This window comes from Podarcis erhardii (genome assembly GCF_964252035.2).
Source record: "Podarcis erhardii genome assembly, chromosome: 2".
In the NCBI taxonomy this organism is placed as follows: domain Eukaryota; kingdom Metazoa; phylum Chordata; class Lepidosauria; order Squamata; family Lacertidae; genus Podarcis; species Podarcis erhardii.
The window spans coordinates 40,828,518-40,847,560 of NC_138498.1; the positions used below are offsets into that span (position 1 = coordinate 40,828,518).

Here is a 19,043-nt window from a genome sequence, read left to right on the forward strand (position 1 = left end):
AACTCAGCCTGCCATCAGCCAAGCCCCGCCAGGGAGGAGGATGGTGACAAAACCAGAATTAGTTGGCTCTACTAATTTGCTTTGGTTCTGTTTACTGTTGGCCTCCCTGCCTTCCACCCTCCCAGTCCCAACGGTCACCACTCTCCACTGGAGCCTTTGTGAGGTAGGTTAGGCATAAAGTAGAAATGTGGTGTTTTTTAAAATAAGAATAATAATCCCCAGACTTTTTAGAGCATTGCATGATTTCTATTATTTTGGGATGCAGTCCAAATCCTGGCTGCTGTCTGGTAGAGTTTAATGGTGCAGCTCTGCCACACATACACTGTCAGGGAACTGCCATCAGCTCAGAGGTGAGAGGTGGAAGGGCAGTTGGGTTACAGGGAGTCTCCAAAGATCGTGAAAAGCAGCACTTCCTCTGCGGAGGAGGGAAGCCAAGCCTCCAGTGGGGAAGGGGTGCAGGGCTCGGAGGATGCAAGGGGGAGCCACAGCACCAAGTATGAACACAGCGGGGGGAGGCAGGTCCCCCTCTGCCCATGCCCTCTTTGCACAGTCTCTTGGGCTTGCTGATCGGAAGGTCGGTGGTTTGAATCCCTGCGATGGAGTGAGCTCCCGTTGCTCTGTCCCAGCTCCTGCCAACCTAGCAGTTTAAAAGCACATCAAATGCAAGTAGATAAATAGGTACCGCTCCGGCGGGAAGGTAAACGGCTTTTCCATGCGCTGCTCTGGTTCACCAGAAGCGGCTTAGTCATGCTGGCCACATGACCCGGAAGCTGTACGCCGGCTCCCTCGGCCAATAAAGCGAGATGAGTGCTGCAACCCCAGAGTCGGTCACGACTGGACCTAATGGTCAGGGGTCCTTTACCTTTACTTTAATATACTTAAAATGAAAAACGCATCCACTTAAAATATATTGGTGCTCTCTAATTATAACTTTTCCTGTTTGCTTGGTTTTTTAAAATTGCTCTCATTTCTGCAAAGGATCTTTCCACACAAAACACTTACATAGGTGCCAGTTTTCCTTCCATGGCTACCTCTAAAGGATTTTGGGAATTGTAGTCTGGGGAAGGAGCTGCAAAGTCTCAGGAATCCCTTTCTATCCCATCTTACCAGCATAATCCTCACCATGATTATGCAAAAATACTACTGAATTCAATGGGTCTTCCTCAGGTAAGTGATGTTAGGATTGCAGCATAAATATCCCAATTTCTCTTAACCATTTAATGCATTTAAATCAGTTGCATAGTAGACGGGTCCTCTGTGTTTCAACAGCTGCCGATGCTACTGTATTCAAAATAAGAAAAAAAAGTATTTTGTAAGTATAGAAAGCATCTGAAAATTTGGACACTGATAGAGAAACAAACTGTTAGTCAAAAATATCTTATTCTCTACAGTCTTAGTCCATGCTTTTTACAATGTATCTTAATGTCAAACAATGGTTTGCTTACCTCAAACCATGAAGGATATGTTCCTACCTATTTTCCCTAGGAAGATATGGTTACACAAAGTTTCAAAGCTTCTGATTCTTTTCCCTCTTTGGAATTCCACCCACTTCCTGCGTGAGGGGCGGTTACATTTCACTTCTGTCTACCCTTAACTCATCCTTTAGTGCTGCAGAGAGGTGATCTAATGAAGATCTTAAATGGGAGGGTTAGTGTGACTCCGTCTGCCATTAACATTTAGGAGGTAATCTCCCTCAAACCATAAATGCTAAATACTTTGGCATGCCCTTGACAGGTATAATTGCCTGCAGTCCTGTAAAATATAATGACCATCTGGCAGAAAGCAGTGAAATCACATGAGTGTGTGTGTGTGTGTGTGTAGTAAAGAGAGAAGCTAGTGTCAGATCAGTGTGACATCCATGGTGCAAAATGCCCAATTACTTGGCAATGGAAATCATTTTCACTCCAGCTATGTCACCACTTTTATTTTCCCACACATCCTGTCACTTTTACAATCACGAGGGAAGCATCTTCCATTTTCTTTTGGACAATAAACACAGGCCAATTTCACTTCATCCAGATCAGGAGGAAAAACTAGTTTCTGCTTAACCTTAACCGACAGTCATGTGAAAGAAAACAGGCCTGGTGGAGATCAAACCCTCAAGCTTACACAATTAATGTCTTTTGGTGCCTACAAAAATATGATGTCATTATAATAATATACCATGTAAGGCGCTGGATTGAAAGGCTCGTCTTTTGTGCAGCGGTCTCTTTCGCTCACCTCATTACTACCGTGCTTGCAAAATTGGGCAGAGTGAAGTGTAAACCAAACATTCTGCTTTATCTGAAAGTCAGGCATGTTCTGGCCAGAAGAGGCAGAGAGTTTTCTGCCACACACGGTGCCTCCACCCTTATCCCAAAAGGGTAAGACTGCCCATGAGTTTGCTTGACAAAGCTGTCAACATCTCCAATGAGACTGCCAAATAAAAAGTGACGTGCGCTGGTCGACCAGAGGAAATTGAGAACCAGAGATTTGTTCAGTCATGGTCACCAACAGATGGTGACAGTGATATCTGGGGAGATGTGCATGCTGCACCACGAGAAAAGAAAATTATGCTCGCAGTTCTCACTGGTCCAGATGTGGCTAGAGCTTAAAGTCGAACAGGTGACTCACTCAACCATGCCAAATACTATTCGGGCTAATACAACCCAAAAACATACTGAACAGGTTGAAGTCTTCTGCTCTGAATTTTGGAGCTTGAATAGTTAGAACTGGATAATGGAGGTTAGATTTCTGTCATATAATATTGATGATATTGATTTCAATGGAACCTAAGTACAACTCACTTAGTCTGGATCCAACCTATTGTTTCCCATAAACATAGCAAGCTGCAAAATTCCTTTAAATTCTTTATAGCGTTTAGGTAAAGAATAGCAGGTGTTCCTCCTCCTCAAAAACATTCAGAAGGAAGTTTTCTACATATGCTTACCTCTTTCTCTCTTTCAGCCAACAGCCGACCTTGTACCCTGTACTACATTGCAAAAGTGAAACTATTGCGCTAATGTTCTCCTTATATTATCTTGGCTATTTTAAATAGTAGCAAAGCATCTCTAGTATTCAGGCTATAAATGGTGCGTGGATGCTGTTATTCTTAATTTTTAGGCTGGAAAAGAGCAAAGGTCAAATGGCCAGTGGGATACAGTCATCACCACTATGTGTGCAGCTCAGACACCATCTACAATTTCTGAGAACTTAAGCTCGTTTTTTCCTCCAAAGCCACAGCTGTCTGAACTAATTTTCCACTTTTTAAAGACACAGATTATCAAGTTCGTCAGGGCACGTTGCTCAAGCATAAGAGTATCATTATGGAGAATTAAGAGGAGCATAAAGTAATTTTTCCAGGCTAACAGGTGGCAGTAAAGCTTGCAAACTGAAAGTCTATTTCATGGGAGATATTTCACAAAAAATATCCATTTTGGGCCCCTTGAAAATAAATAATTAAGTTTTTACAGAGCAAACCATTTTTGGTCTTATAGTCAAAGTCAATAAGCTGGTTTTCCTTCACTCTCTAAATGGTCCAAATCAGAAATCACACATCTATCCTTTATGACACATTGCCATGGAGGCCCAGGAACTCAACTGTTCACAAGAACACAAGGAGAACCTGCTGTATCAGGCCAGGGGCAAGGGGAAGAGCATTCTCCTCTCCTCTAGTTTCCAAATACAGTGGTACCTCTGGTTACGAACTTGATTCATTCTGGAGGTCCGTTCTTAACCTGAAACTGTTCTTGACCTGAGGTACCACTTTAGCTAATGGGGCCTCCCACTGTTGCCATGCTGCCACTATGCTATTTCTGTTCTCATCCTGAAGTAAAGTTCTTAACCCGAGGTACTACTTCCGGGTTAGTGGAGTCTGTAACCCAAAGTGTTTGTAACCTGAGGTGTTTGTAACCCGAGGTACCACTGTAATGGTATTCAGAAGCATACTGTCTCTGATAGTGGAGGCAACACACAGCCATCAGGACTAGTAGCCACTGATAGCATTTACCTCCATGAATTTATCTAATTCTCTTTCAAAGCCATCCAGTTGGTGGCCATCACTGACTCTTGTTGGAGCAAGTTCCACAGTTCAGCTACATGCTCTGTAAATGAGTACTTCCATTTATCTGTCCTCAGTCCTCCTACGTTCAGCTCCACTTCATGTTCAAGTGTTCTAGTGTTATGAGAGAGAGAGAAAAGCTTTTCTCTATCCACCTTCTTCATGCATGCCATGCATAATTTCATACCCTTTCAGCATGTCAACCCTTAATCATCTTTTCTCAAAACTGAAAAGCCCCAAACGCTGCAGCCTTTCCTCATCAGGGAGTTCCTCCATCCCCTAGTTGCCCTTTTCTGAACTTTTCCCAACTGTTTTTCCTTGACACACATCACTTTACACTTGTTTACATTGAATTGCATCTGCCCATTTTACTGCCCATTCAGGCCCTTTTGGAGCTCTTTGCAATGTTTGTTTGTTTGTTTGTTTTAAAGACCCTGGGCAACTTAGTATCACCATCAACCTTGGCCACTTCACTGCTTATTAAAAAGCACAGGTTGGAACCAATTTTTTAGGGGATCCCACTTTCTACATTACTCCAATGGAAGTGCTGCCCATATATTCCTACTCTCTGGCATGTGGCATGCACACAAACTATGCAACCCTTGCATTCTCCGTACAGCAGCAAGTAAGAGCTTTTTAAAAATGTCTGGTGCACATCATTGTTTGTCCATGTATCTATGAAGTTAACTGATGCATAGCTCATGTGCTTTGCTTGTCTTCTCCAAGCAGGGACTGCTTCTTTGATGTCTCTGTGGGCCTAGGATTCTCTGACTGCCATTAGCTTAGTTGTTCCATTGTCTAGAGCAACCATGCGCTTGGCAGCTCATTGTTAAGAAGAACCTGAGAGACTTTTGAATTTGAATTCTAGAACTGGAACTGGGAAGGGATTGTAGCTCAGTGGTAGAAGGTTCAAAAGCATCAGGTAGCAGGTTATGTGAAAGTCTCTCTCTGCCGCAAACCTGCTACAAGTCAGAGACTAGATAATATTGATTGACAAATCATCTGGCCTGGTGTACAGCAGTTTCCTGTGGGTTGCATCCAACTAAGTTTTGCCCAGAGTGATTTAGTCATGTCCATGAATTTCAGAGGGTCTTCTCTGAGAATGACTAATCCTCAATACAATCCCATGTTTCAAAGAGCTAGGTTCATTGTTTGCTACATTAAACAACTTAAATAGTGCCTACATGCCATGGGATTTTGAATGACATCATGTTAGTGCAAATACACTCTCCGGGCCTTAGGTGTTGATGTTGCTCACAGGATACTGAAGAAGAATCTTTCTCTAATGCCAATCAACTCTCTAATGCATGTTTGATTGAGTGATGTCTCTGTATTAGGGAAGAGGCAGCTCCTCCAGTTTTTCTTGGCACTGCTTCATTAGTAACTGCAAAGCAGTTTGCACGAAACAAGTCTGGAAAAGACTAGCAATAAGGATTTCAGTATGTATCATTGAATCCTGAAGCATTTTACCCATCTAGCTACATACTCATTATTAGAGCCTCATATTTTTTGCACCCAAAAGGGATAGGCTAGAAATTCTTTTTTTTCCTTAAACACACATAAGGAATGAATAGAAAGGGGATAAATGAGCTGTAACGATTGCTGAAGTGGTCCAGATTAAGCCAGCAGTGCCAAGATGAATTACACCTGTCAAGAAGCCAATAGGAAGTATGTCATTTTTCCATCAACCAAATGCTGGCTGAAAATGTGAGTTCTTATTTCTCAGTCTATTATCAGCATGTGTTTATGGCAAGCACTTGTATTGACCTAGAGCTGCATCACAAGAAGACAGGGATATAAAAAGGAACTGAACTTTGTGGAAGACAGTTTGACTTCAGTCAGGGGTTAAAATAGAGAGAATATGCAGCCTGACATAACACATTTCCTTTGGGAATGATCAAAAATCCTTTTGGACCAATCTGGGGAAAAGGAATGGGCAGAGTAGAGTCAAGACTTGTTCCACATCTGCCACTGTGCGTATGTGAAAATAAAAGTGTGGGCAGGGGGATAAGATGGAGCATTTGTGGTATAAAACGTTGTTGGATTTCAGCTGGAAGCTACCAGCCATGTGCTGATTGGAAACAAAGTAGTATATCAACCCCAAACCTTTTACAGGCACAAAGAGACTCATGTATAACCCCACAATGCCACCATGAGCCCAAACAATCAGGAAGAAACAATAGAAATGATGTTGGGAGGGGCCCTGAATCCATTCACACACTTGATACATTCTAGCTCAAAAGCATATTGCTATGCTATGCTGATTGAACACAATATAAGAACAAAGGAAGGTTTCAGGCAGAAATACCTAAAAATCAATAAGGAATCATTCTGGTTTGGAGGAGCACTCATGAGTCATCTGGCTTACACTCTTCTCCCCTGGTCAACTTCAAGAGAATCTATTTCTGCTAGTTTGTTATAGGAGTTGGATGTACACTCCACTGATTGGCTGGAAGCTTATGATGACATAAATCCATCATTCTTTAAAACAGTTCATCAACTCTAGAAACATGACTGGTTTTTTTTTTAAGGCACAAAGTCAGCAGTTAAATAAGTATAAGTGTGCAGACAGTGCTTTAAACCAAACAAACTAGCAGAAAACCAGTTTGAAATGCAGGAGGAGGAACAAAACTAAAGAAGAAAGCTACATTTGATGTGGAGGGCAGGATAGGTATAATCTGCAATGGAAATTCAGAGTGGAGAAAATGAGCTCTCCCACTGAGCCAAAAAGACAACTTTGCTGGCTCCTTTTTTAATTTAATTTATTGTATTTATTAAATTTGTATATCACCCTTCATCCAAAGATCACAGGGTGCTCCCCAACATAAAAATATAAAATGAGAACACAAAATGCATAACAAAAAAAAAAGCAAACCAATAAGCCCCACAAAAACATACTTAAGTACTTAACCCGAGGTACCACTGTATTCTCTCTCTCTCTTGACAACCAAAGAACTAAATTTCTTCCTTTGCTTTTTCTTGTTTGGCTTCTTGGTGCATATTTTCACATTTCATTCTCTCCTCCTCCAGCCCTTCTTTACAGTCGAAAATTAGGAGAAAAACTCAGAGGTAGCAAGAGAGCTGCCTCTCTTGAGAAACCTTGAAGTGTCATTAGTTGCCATGCAAATCTTACATGTCACTTGACAAAGTCTTTGAAGACACTCGTGTTCAACATCCGTTTTTACAACAGCAATTAAGAGGAATAAAAAAAGACACAGAGTTACAGTCCTTTCCAACTGGGCTTCCTTCCAGGTGTATGGCAGCCCTTGCTCTTCAAATCACTGCTAATCAGCCACACTTCATCACAGGGATCTTGGCACATCAAATCTCCCTTTCTATTAGAATTCAAGCTGATGGGAAAGGTCACTTCAGTAAAGATCACTGCAAGATAAAATCTTGCCTTAAGTAACGGCACATACACATGGGTGGTTTAAAACTCAGAGAGGTCTTTCTCCCCTGCTATGCTTCAAGTTATGTTTTGCATTGCTGAACACACTATTGCCTGATTACCTGTATTGCTTACCTGCACATTACCTGATCTGTTTTCCCTGTGCCGTCAATTGCCGCCTGCAATGAAGTTGTCACCAATGGATGTCTGAAATATTCACATCTCAGCTAAACTGTGGTTTATGTTTTCACATCTGATGGAAGCTGGTTTGAGGGAAAACACATCCAACAGCAAAAAATTACAGGATACATATGGATTGTGGCTAACGTCATGTACGCTCGGCTTCAAACACCAGTGGTGGGAAAGCACTGGAGACAGAGTAATGTGTACACAGCCTAAAAATAGGGTTGAGCTAATCAAGGGAAGGGCACTTTTTGCCTCAGCTGGATAATTGCTGAGGGGATTCTCCCTTTCTGAAAGCAACTATAGAATATGCAGAGTAGCTAACTGCTAAAGAAGGATTTGGGGGAGGGGATTTAAACCAAAAGATGAAATATGTATTTGAATAGTCTGAGTCCGGGTTATTTTGCAGCAAAGGTGGGGAACTTGTAGTCCAGCAACAACTGGAAGGCCACAACTCCCATCATCCTTGACCACCAGGGATGCTAGCTGGGGTTGATGGGAGTCGGAGTACTACAACATCTGGTTCGTCAGAGGTTCCCGTTCCCTGTTCATTATGGCTGAACATAGGCAGTGGTCTTGTCCAGGGACTGTTGGAACTCACCCACGATCACACAGCAACCTAACTCTGCCTATATATTTAATCTTGAGGTTTGTTATGGCTATTTGAATGGCCTGATACAAAAGTCATAGAGGCAGGATTTCCTTCTCTCATCTGTCTTCCTTGTGCACCCTCCTCCTCAAGAAAGCTGTTTTTGTAGTGCGTAACTATTAATGGAAATCTCAGGTGTTGCTGTCTCAAACTTTCAAAACACATTTCTGCTAGAGAAAATGGAAGAGAGTGAGAATGGTGGAATAACTGTTTATACACTATGCCAAAAGTAACTCAAGGGAGGACTTGGGTATAAATTTACTGGCGAGGGATTAACTGGATCTTTTGTATCCATTTCTGGTGTTGCCACTGCTAGGATCGGTTTGCATACATCTCACATTAATGTTCTAGGAACACTGGAAGTTGCATTTCATCTGCTCCTGCATGGCAGTAGAGTCTCCTTTTGCATGTGGGCAGCTTTAAAGAATTAAGAGAGGTAATAATAATAATAATAATAATAATAATAATAATAATAATAATAATAATAATTTATACCCCGCCCATCTAGCTGGGCTTCCCCAGCCACTCTGGGAGGCTTCCAAAAAAATATTAAAATACTGTAATACATCAAACATTAAAAGCTTCCCTAAACAGGGCTGCCTTCAGATGTCTTCTAAAAGTCTGGTAGTTGTTGTTCTCTGGTAGGTGGGGAGTAAAGTCACACAGGGGTGTGTATATGTCTGGTGGTTCTGGTGTGGTGGTAGCCACAGCGCAGGAAAGGTGAGGAAAATGAGTGAACATGAACTGGGAGGATTTTCTAAGGCAACAAGAGGGCCAAAAAAAAGGCTTTCAATTCTGCGTGTTCTTTTAAAGGGCCCTCTGATTCTGAGAGGCCCCCCAAGCCTGGTAAGCCTCATTGAACTTGAAAAGCTACAAGTTTCCTTTCTTACCCCTTTGCTTTGTTTCCTCTTATCTCATTCATGTGAGGCACTAGGGCTCCTTCACCCGCCACACACACACACACACACACACACACACACACACACACACACATGCACACACTGACTTGTCTTAAAACAACATTTTAAAAGTCAGTTTGACACGTTATATTACAGGAGAATGCAGATGAATGTTTGTGGAGAATATCACATTGATGGTTAAGAGAGAATATCATTACTGAAGCAGTAATTCATAATACATGCTTGGAATCATTAATCAGAGAGTAATTAATGGAAAGGAAAGACACCTCTCCATTCCGGCATTATACAATCATTGAAGAAGGAATACCTTTTTTTGTCATTCTTGACATGACTGGGACATTCATTTCCTCCTATGGTAACTATGAGAAACTCCAAAAGTGGTTTGAGCCAATTTTCCACATCTAAATATGCATCTGCAGTTGATTTAGCATGGGTCTACTCACTGAGCCCCAAACCTTTTCCCACAGAGCATAAAGTGGTGAGGCCTTACAGGTCTGGCCATGCTGTTGGGCAGAGCAAGGCAGCATAGGCGCCGACTCCATGGGGCCTGAGGGGGCCCGAGCCCCCTCAAAATTCGTTTGGGGGGGCTCAGCCCCCCCAATAATTTAAGAAAATTATTACCGTAAATTTCGCTCTATAACACGCAGATTTTTTCTCCTAAAAAGTAAGGGGAAATGTCTGTGCGTGTTATTGAGCGAATGTGTGGTCCCTGGAGCTGACTCCGGAGCGCAGGGGCAAAAACAGGCAAAAATCAGGCAAAAATAAGATCGTGCGGTCGGGCGGAGGGAAGGCGGAAGCTGCTGCTTTCCTGCATTCTGCCTCAGGGTTTTACTGCCCACCCGCTTCTGTTGCTGCGTTTGCTCAAACTCAACAAAGAGCAGGGAATCCCCTGCCCACCTGGCAAGCAGAGGGTTAAGGAAAGGATCGAGTCCTTCCTTCTAATTCTTTCCTAGTCACACTGCGTGCAGGCTCCAGCCCACCACCTCCTCCTCTCCGTGCTCTAGGGACTCGCAGGTGGGAGAGAGAGAGAGAGGGCTGGCTTGGGGGGACCGGGACTTTTGCCTTCCTTTCCTCCCCCCCACCCCGTTAAACTCCTTCCCTGCATTCTTAGCCAGCTGCTTCTCCGCACACCCCTCTCGTGCTTCTTGTCCCTTCTGTGTTTTTCCTTCCCTCCCCATTTAAAACGTGGCGACAAAGCACGGATCCACATGGATCCTCAGGATTTTTGCATTGGGTCACCCCAAATTCACCATCAGATCACATTACATGTCCATGGCTACAGTCTGTACCAAAAAAATCACGCACCCACTGTTGCCTGGAGCTGCAATGGTGCAAAAACGTGGTTACAAAGCATGGATCCACAGGATCTTTGCACTGGGTCACCCCAAATTCACCATCAGATAACATAGCATGTCCATGGCTACAGCCTGCACCAAAAAAATCACGCACCCACTGTGGCCTGGGGCCACAATGGTGCAAAAACGTGGTTACAAAGCATGGATCCACATGGATCCTCAGGATTTTTGCATTGGGTCACCCCAAATTCACCATCAGATCACATAGCATGTTCATGGCTACATCTTGCACCAAAAAAATCACGCACCCACCGTTGCCTAGGGTCACAGTGGTGCAAAAACGTGGTTACAAAGCACGGATCCACATGGATCCTCAGGATTTTTGCATTGGGTCACCCCAAATTCACCATCAGATCACATAGCATGTCCATGGCTACATCTTGCACCAAAAAAATCACGCACCCACTGTTGCCTAGGGTCACAGTGGTGCAAAAACGTGGTTACAAAGCATGGATCCACATGGATCCTCAGGATTTTTGCATTGGGCTACTCCAAACTCACTGTCAGATATTAAAAATCTTTATAAAATAGAGAATTAAATACATACAGAATGTTAAATTTTCAGTTTCGAAATATTAGTACTAGTTTAGTACTGTATTTCTATATTACTATAGTACTGTATTAGTTATTTTCAAATACTTAAATATTTTTAGGGTGTAAGACCCAATTAAAGCCCATTATTTACATACAGTATTACAGTATTTACATACAGTATTAGGCATACTGTATTAACTTTATTAACTGTATTAAAGCATTAACTTTGAGATATTATTTTTATTTAATGAACCCTCAGCCTTATTCAAAGTAAGCTTAAATTAGCTATTTCACTTATTAATCAAAGTGCTATTACTGTGCGACAGCAATATTTTATGTTTTATTCTTTTAATGATAGTTTAGGATTTATTTAAATATCATTTCAGTCTTTTCAGAGCTATATATTCACTGCTCTGTAATAGTCTATAAGCATAATTGTTACTGTAAATTAAATTAGCTTTTTACGAAAATACCGTGTGTGTTTATGTTTTGTTTCTTTTTTCAAAGCCAAAAAGTGTTTCAGGCTTGTCGAGTTTCCCGGAGTGTGGAGTTATAGAGAGTCGAGTTTTCGGGGTTCTAATGTTGATCATATGACTCTAAAATACTTTTAAAAAACTTTAAAACTCACTAATTTCCATCTAAAATTTAGAAAACTTCCCGGGGCAGGACCCCGGTATGGCCCCCCCCCAATATTTTTTATAAGTCGGCGCCCCTGCAAGGCAGTCATCATGAAAGGGCGGACCCATATCAGTGTTGTATTTTGCTCCAAGGGAGATCTACATCATATATGCAATTTATTTACAACCCTGAAAGCATTTGCTTTAAGAACTTACTATCACACACACGTCATATAGAGTATCACAAAACTGAATGGTTTTCAGACAAAGGTGGCTTTCAGCATCATGTATGGCAATCAGGTTCAATACTACATTTCAAGGTCAGTCACTTTAAATGACCGACTCTCCATGCAGATTAAGTGAGACTGGTGATAATAATCAGCCAGTGTGTTGAACTGTGCTGTCTGAAATCACATTGACCAATACAACAAAATGAAAAGTTTTTCTAAAGTAATGATTGTATTTTACAACCAAATATCTAACGCTGGTGATCATGGTGATTATGTCAAGTCGAGGCCTGTGTTCCACTACTGGATTTAGTGCAATTACAACTATGGCTACTGTTACATGTTCTTAATGCCCACAGATACAGTTATGTATTTGTTTAGTTCCACATTAGGCACAGTACGTGCCTTAATTCTGCTTAAGAATTCTGAGCCATAGATTCACTGACTGCTGGGTCCCCATGTTCCTTAGTTGTAAAATGGAACAAACATCCTCTCAACAGAATAAATACAAAAGAGTGCATAAATCTGTTATATATATATATATATATATATATATATATATATATATATATATATATATTCTGTGAGTGATTCCAGACAGATGTTTATTGTGGGATCAGTGCTCCTCGTGTATGCAAGTTTTTTTTTCAGTTTCCACATGATATTGTTTTTTTGTTTGTTTTTTTATTATGTATTTTGGATTCTCATTTCATATTCTTATGTTGTGAACGACCCTGTGATCTTTGGATGAAGGGCAGTAAACAAATTTAATAAATAAATAAGCTGCATTTTATCTTTCTGGGGGAAATCTGGTAAGTTTGATTTTTAAAAAAACCAAAACACACAAATCTGCTGCCAATGATTTGTCTGTTACATTAAGCTACTATCTGGAAGTGCCTTTGTTGTGTAGTGCTTGTGGAACCATTTGCAGTTTTAGTCCCTACTGTCAACATGTAGCACATCTGAATCAGAATTGCACTGGTTCTTCTGTTGTCCACAAACTTTACCCCTTGCCCCACCCAGTCACATGCAGACATGTCCCTATTTTCATCTGTGAAATGTTGGAAGGTATCTTCTTGAAATTTCTGAGTTTCAATAACTCGCTGATGGATTTTAAAAGTGGTCTTTATTCATGCCATCTTTATATCCTCCTTGTTCTGTATTGTTCCTTTTTTTAAAAAAAGGTGGACCATCTAACTTTCTCTGTTTTGGTTCACAAAACCTAGGTCCTCAAATAATAACTCCATTGTTTCCAGAATCTTCCATATTTCCTTTGCTCCCCTTAAAAGAATAGATCCTCTGTATGGCTCTTCATAGGAATATACTCAAAGTCCAGTGGCCAGGTTAAAAAAAGAAAGAAAAAAGAATGGGGCTCTGACAGATGTAATGGCTGTGTAGAAAAGAGAATTCATAAGGCATAGCTAGTAGGCATGTTGGCATTGGGGGCAAGGCTTGGCAAATGGGTGCAATCAAGTTCCTCCCTTCCTTTGCATTCACTGAATGTATGTATAGGGCATGGGTAGGCAAACTAAAGCCCGGGGGCCAGATCTGGCCCAATTGCCTTCTAAATCCGGTCTGCAGACGGTCCGGGAACCAGCGTGTTTTTACATGAGTAGAATGTGCCCTTTTATTTAAAATGCATCTCTGAGTTATTTGTGGGGCATAAGAATTTGTTCATTATTATTATTTTCAAAATATAGTCCGGCCTCCCACAAGGTCTGAGGGACAGTGGACCGGTCCCCTGCTGAAAAAGTTTGCTTACTCCTGGTATAGGGAGTACTTTGGTTATCTGAATAGCCCTTGAAATTCCTGCTTAAGCAGTCGTTTGCATCCTCATAGAAAATGACAGTGTGCCTAGAGATAGTCTACCTTTGGTGAGATAGAAACATTTGAGAGAAGGATGAAAGCTCAATATTCAGAGGAGGTGGATTATGTGGGGCTTCCCAGACTGGGTGCTACAGAATCTCAAGCAAATGAGGTAGGTAGTATTATAAGACTTGAGCTAGAATAGTTGAAGGTAAGGCTCTGAGAACCTACAGTAAGTGCCTCTCACTAATATCCTCGAACTTCTTATAAATCATCTTGGCTTCCTTACATGTGTTCTTAGTGTAATATTTGAATCAAAACCTCTCTCTCCTCTTGCATGTTTTGTACTTTGCAAGTGTGCTTTAACGGCGTAGCGATCTGAGTAGGAACTGCAGTAAATCTGCTGCTGATAATAATAACTTGAAGATGAAACAGTCAATCGCAGAGAAAGTCCCAGCTGACTTGTACTAATGGCTTTGTCGTGTTAATGGAAAATTCTGTTTCAGAGATGAAAGAGAGATATTTTAAAAGTCCTTATGCAACACTGAAATTGTACTGCTCAGCGCAAAATGGGTGTAGGGACTCAAGATAGTCTTTTATCCACTAAATCTCACTCTTCCTTTCTTCTTGATTTCCTAATGGAGCAAAATTCTCAGAAATACCATTATAGTAAAAAATATGGATTTTATAGCCATAATGTGACAACTTGTGTGACTCAACTTTCCTCCCCCTCTGATTCTCCCACCCACCACCCCAAGAAGAAATGGAATAATTAGTCTCCTTATTCATTTACCTTCAATAATGCTGTGGTAGAAAAGAGAGTGATAAGATCAAATACATATGCTGTACAGGCACTTACCCTGATGGTTTGGCTTAATAACATAACTACTTAATTACGGTCCATCTTCAATTAATTTCCCCTGCTTTTACTAGACAGCCATCAGTGGAGACCTACAAGGAGAGGATTTTATTTTCTGCCAGACCAAAGTGCCTGCTGTGCTAGGCCTTGCAGTCTCCGTGAGTAACAGACCCGGGGAAATATTATTGCCTTGATGGGACTGCAGAATTCCATGCTGAACATGCGGAGAGTGGCCAAAGAAACCTGATGAAATTATTCCTAGCATCTTGTGAATATTTATAAACACAGAATTATTCTTGGATCTCAGGAGAAGGCTCCACTATCTCCTGAGAATGAATTGCTCTTGGTAAATGATGTGTAATAAAGATAATGGTTTAGATCAGTAGTGGGTAGGGCTGGAGCGAAAATTCTATTCAGTGTGCATTTAAAGGTGACTCTATCAAATCCACCCCTTCCAAAACAATATGCAAACCGAAACATAGCTATACTTCAAAATTCACACTTAGCTGAATTTTGCAATGCAGTTCCCCAAACAATGTTTATACAAATACACACATTACGTGAAAGTGTGCATAAAATGAATATTTTGCTCTTACTTAATGTAAATGAACTGTGAAAAAGACTATGAATTGAAAGTGGAGACAATGAGTGAACCTTTCCCTGTTTATCTGCTTGTTTTGTAACACCCAAAAAATCTTTCATAAAAACTTTTTAAAAATACGGTGAATATTTTAGTGTCACATATAATAAAATCGTAACTGGCTATCAAATGTGAATGGACTGGACTATGCTTGACTTGCATGAGTTGTGACTTGCCAAATGGAAGGCAACCCACCAGTCATGCATTATGGCAAGGAAAACTGACAAGCCCCTTCATTTCGCAGTCTAGCTCAGCAACAAAACCAGGAAGGTTTCTTTATTGAGTGAGCACCTGCTGGACCAAAGGGACTGGAGCTAGCTCAGTGGATCACAAATTGTACAGATGCATGTTCAATTCCCCATGGCTCCTATTGAGTTCTACGGGACAAAACAAGCTGGATGCTTTCTGGGACATACGGGTAGGGAGGGTTGACTTCATTATGGGTCCTTCATTAGCACTTTAAGTAATTCTGGTAGTACACCATAATGACAGCTTGCTGGCTCAGTACTTAACAAACATATTCAAGATACTCGATTCCATTCAGGCCATGCTAAAGCTAGGAAAGCAAAGGCTCTGTTCTGTTCTCACATAATCTGGGAATTCTTCCCTGTTACATTTTTTTCACCCTCTGGTGTAACCAAGACTGAAATGTTTATCATTATATTTAATTTCCAGATCTCCTTTCCTAATGACAAATGACTGGTTTCAGTTACTGGGAATGGGGTGGCGGTGGGCAATGTCATGAACTCACTGGGGAAAACCTGAAACTTCTAAGCTCTTCTAGAATCAAACACTTTCATCCTCGACTGATGGGCAACCCTCAGCTTCTTATCATGCTCCCTCTTTGCATTTTCTTTAATTTTTACTTTCTTACTATATTGTTATTACTCACAGCTGCATAATCAAATCTGCTTCAATATAATTGCATTAGACATGTGAGGCAGCCAGGTTGCCTATCAAGTTGGCCTATAATGAATTTACTTGTTATTCAGAGGTCATTATGTCACTAAAGGTTTTCTCATTATAAAGAACCTTTAGCGACTTAAAGGTAGGCACAAAACCCTCCTGTTTTCTCATCTCTACAAAAATAACATGTTTATGGTGTGGTGGGTTTTTTGTTTAAATGGTTCTGATACTTTTGTAGGCAGGATGTTTTGAAAGTTTTCATCACTGACTCTCATCCCAGCTAACCTCATATGACAGGGTGCTTTTTTGGGGAAAGTGGTAATTTCAAGAACCACCCCCTCTTGTAAATTTCACTCTTTCTCAACAGCATCAGTTTGACAGCAGGTGGTAAAATGTTTTAGCACATTCACCAATACAGGCAGCACTGTTGTGTTCTTCAGAGCTTTTCGGCTATGATTTCAGAACTTTTCAGAACTTCACCATGTACACTGATGTGAGCATCAAGGTGGCAACAGGTAATTTCAAACTGGGGTCTTTAACAGCCAGTCTAAAGTGCCTTACCTCTTGTGCCACTTAAGCACTCTGGCTTCTCAGGACAGGCAGATGAAGCTTTATGGATAAAAGGATGGGCCACAGTTCCTGTCTGAAGAAGGTTAGCTAATCTCCCCATCCCACCTTGCAGTGGTACCTCAGGCTACAGATGCTTCAGGTTACAGATGCTTCAGGTTACAGACTCCGCTAACCCAGAAATAGCACTTCAAGATAAGAACTTTGCTTCAGGATGAGAACAGAAATTGTGCTCTGGTGGTGCGGCGGCAGTGGGAGGCCCCATTAGCTAAAGTGGTGCTTCAGGGTAAGAACAGTTTCAGGTTAAGAACGGACCTCTGAAACGAATTAAGTACTTAACCCGAGGTACCACTGTACTGTCAGATGGCTTCTCAAGCCAGTCAAAGCATACCAGGCACTATGAAACTTTCACAGCTAAGCAAGCTGTGCTGTCTTTGGATTGATTGAGGGTTTTTTTCCCTGCCAGGGATGCTAATGTATATTAAGTTACATCTAAACTTTGAAATGCCTCCTGAGACAATCAATCAATTAGGAAGTGATCAAATTGGAAATAATAATACAGGTCTGAATGGAGAGCTCAGTTGGTTAGAGCATGGTGCTGATAACACCAAGGTTGCAGACTTGATCTGTGTATGAGGCAGCTGCATATTCCTTCATTGCAGGGGGTTGGACTGGATGATCCTCAGGGTCCCTCGCAATTCTAAAATTCTGTGATTCTATGTGCTCTGCTGACAATAACCGAGAACAATCCTGTGGGTGACTCTCTGACTAGCATGCCTGATTTCCCTGTTCCCTTGAACATACCTCTGAATATACGTCAGGTCCCTCAAAACTCTAGCGTTGCTTCTCCATGGATGAGTAACCATGCTGGACAGAAAGCGGTTAACAGACCTAACTGCTAGTGTTCAAATCTCTCATCAGCAAAAGTAGACCCAATACATATGTGCTGTCTTAACAATTTATAATTGTCCAAAATTCCAGGTGAAAGCCGGCATATAATAGGTCAGATGTCAACAATGAGTTGTTTATTACACTTTGTTGGAGCAGTCAATATTCTGTAAATCTATTTGGAATTGATTAAATGAGCCAGACTTGGAAATAAGAGCTGATGAATAGCTCCTTAACCCGATCCCCAACCTTTCAACCAAATAGAGTAGGAAGAAAACAAACACAAGACGTTACTTGACAGCTGTCATAATTATCATTACTATAAGCTGGTGGGAGTGGGGGCTGAGTTATCTGACTTTGCATTCTTTTATATCTGATTGAACGAAACCTGGGAAAGCAAGATGTTAAATTATTTAGGAAAAGAATGCACTATAAATCCACTTTGATCTTCTGGAAAAGCAGCCAATTGGAAGGAGGCAGAAGAATGGGTTTATGAGGGCTCACAGGTAGCTGCACATCCGGAGTGTGTGTGTGTGTTTAGGAAAGTAATGGCATGAAAACAAGGCAAGAACTTGCACCAGGATCTGCTGGGTGTGAATGACACTTGGCTGGAAGGAATAAAATGCTTTTGTTTGTTTGTTCTAAGATGAAGATAACAGAGTCAATCGGTCAAGTGTCATAGGAATGCAAAAAGCCCCGAGGGTAAATGTAGCATTTAAAAGGAAACTAGGTTTCTGGTTCAAAGAGAGTAATTCTACAAAAGACTTGCAGTTCACAAGCTACTTAGATCTTGTCTGCGGCTAGTATTTAAATATTGACTCGTAATCTCCATTAGTGTCTCGGGATGCTCTGAGATCTTCAATGGCGTGGCTGACAAAGCCATACAGAGAATTAAGTGTAACTATAAAGATCACCTAGTAATCGGACCTGCGTAGCTTTAAGCATCTCTCTTTTCTTACTTCACATTTGCATACAAAATAAAATCCACATCTGTAACAGTGATGTTGACAATGGGCAGAAAGTAACTTAGAGTGTCTTCAGGGCATTGATTTCACATGGCAACTTTCCCCGTGGCTTTTCCCCACCTTTTTATTGTACAACCATTATGAGGGAGCTACGATATCCCAAGAATCCTGCTTGTCACAGGATTCAGAGACATGTGAGCCTCCCTAGAGCTTTTCATGTCTAGGTGTTAGAGGATTTTTCTTTGGATCTATTGTCCCTCAAACAGTTTGCAATACTTCCCAGCATGCTTTGCAGTCAGTTCTCAGTGAAAGCTTCAAGAGACTTCTATGGCTCACCTCCTTGATCACATTTTATCAATGACTTTGGCAGGGAATGACTTTGGCAGGGAATGAAGGATCAGGATGAAACGTGGAGGAGTAAAACCATGACAGAAATGTATCATGCAGTAAGAATTTGCCTGACATATACCTGATCAGTGAATTAAACTTTAAAGGTGATT

General features: G+C 41.3%; 1 long non-coding RNA gene across 1 annotated transcript; it reads left to right on the forward strand.

The window, feature by feature from the left end:
* Positions 1 to 4,964: 4,964 nt before the first annotated feature.
* LOC309334488 lies at positions 4,965 to 15,289 on the forward strand. Its single transcript, XR_014153125.1, has 3 exons — positions 4,965 to 5,746; positions 13,734 to 13,890; positions 14,652 to 15,289. It is a non-coding gene; the product is annotated as an uncharacterized lncRNA (long non-coding RNA).
* Positions 15,290 to 19,043: the final 3,754 nt, after the last annotated feature.